Source organism: Arachis ipaensis, chromosome B03 (assembly GCF_000816755.2).
Source record: "Arachis ipaensis cultivar K30076 chromosome B03, Araip1.1, whole genome shotgun sequence".
Classification (NCBI taxonomy): domain Eukaryota; kingdom Viridiplantae; phylum Streptophyta; class Magnoliopsida; order Fabales; family Fabaceae; genus Arachis; species Arachis ipaensis.
The window spans coordinates 35,780,409-35,782,250 of record NC_029787.2 but is presented as its reverse complement, the minus strand read 5'-3'; positions in this window follow the sequence as shown (position 1 = coordinate 35,782,250).

Genomic DNA, 1,842 nt, shown 5'->3' with positions numbered 1-1,842 from the left:
ACTCATTCTTGGTATAGTTCACAAAAAGTGTCACATATTTCAGAATCCATAGTTATTATTCCCTCTTTTTATTTCACAAATCATAAAATTTATTTTTTTTAATATCATTTGAGAAAATCTTAGAAACTAATTCTATATGTAGCCAAGCAATTAACTTTACAAAAAAATCCAATTTTTAAAAAAATTTAAAAAACTAGTTTTACGTTAAAAAATTACGCATCCTCCCACTTTCGTTCACTTCTCTTCTTTTCATCACACCTCCGTATCTTTTATTTTTCTTCTTTTTTTCTCTCTGCACCTCTCCCTCCGCTTCTCTCTTTCCACGCCTCTTTCACCTCTCCATAATCAAGAAGTGAGAGGATTCTTTTTAATATTGTTGGATGTTTCTTATTTTTAAGTCTTGGATGATTCTTTTTAATAATTTTAAATGTTTTTTTTTTTAGATTTTAAATGTGTCTTTTTTATAGGTTTTAGATGTTTCTTTTTCTAGGAATTTAAAAAATAATATTTAAAACTTAACAAAAAAATATAAATTCATAGAAAAGAATATAAAAAAATTTGACCAAAATAAACATCCAAAATCATTAAAAAAATCTAAAATCTAACAAAACAAAACATTCAAAATCATAAAAAAAAAAAGAAACATCTGAAACATCTAACATTTAAACATCCAAAATCCAAAGATATTATTTATTTTTATTTATTTTTTAATGTACATTCACAGAAAAAGTGTGAAACCTCTGAAATTTAAATATCTAAAACCTAGGTATAAAATATATTCAAAATGATGCCTTTGTTTTTAATACTTAGAAAAATATCCAAAATTTTTAAAATTTAAATAGCTGAAATCTAAGAATAAAAAACATCCAAAATTATATATTTTTTTAAAGTTTGTTTTTATTTACTTTTAATTGTACATTTCTAGAAAATCATTCGAAAGTTCTAAAATTTAAACATTCGAAATTCAAGTATAAGAAACATTAAAAAATAATGCGCTTTTTTTACCATAATTAAAAGAATATTTAAATTGTGTTCAAATTTTGAATATTTTTTTGGTTAGGTTTTGAAAGTTGTTGTATAATGATTTTAAATGTTTCTTTTTATTATGTTTCGAATCTTTCTTTTTGTTAAATTTTAGATATTCTTTTTACAATAATTTTGGATGTTTTTTTCATTTAGTTTTAGAATTTTTTTTGGTTATATTTTAGATTTTCTTTTTTTTATTTTGAATTTTTTTTAGATTTTAAATATTTTTTTAATTGATTTTAGATATTTTTTTATTTATTTGTAGCTCATTCTCCAATTTGTTATCTAGCATGATTGTTATTATTTATCTCTCAATTCTGAGACCAACTTTTTCAATTCCTATTTATGACCCATTTGTCATAAAAAGTAACTCCACATCAGTTTTTGCGTCATAAACAGTAAATAGAAACTCAAAATATCTCTTTCTTCTCCATTAGAAGGAACTAACTTTAGTCTCTATTGTAACCCTACTTAATTAATTAATTAAAATTAATATAGTTACTATTTTTTGTAATAATATTATTAAAATTTATAAATTCAAAAATAATTCACTATTGAAAATATTAATATTAAAAAAATTAATAACTTCATATATAACAATAGTGCACAATATATAATTCAAAATTAAACTAATTTATAAAATACCAATATAAAAAAAACATAGTGAAACTCTATAGTTAACAACAAGTATCGTAACATTGCCATATGCGATTAGTTAAGTCTTCTTTCAACTTTCGATGCTGCTGCATATTCTATAGTTGGGCATTTTTTTATAAAAATTAATAATACAGTGCAAAATTTTTTTCTCCTAACTGA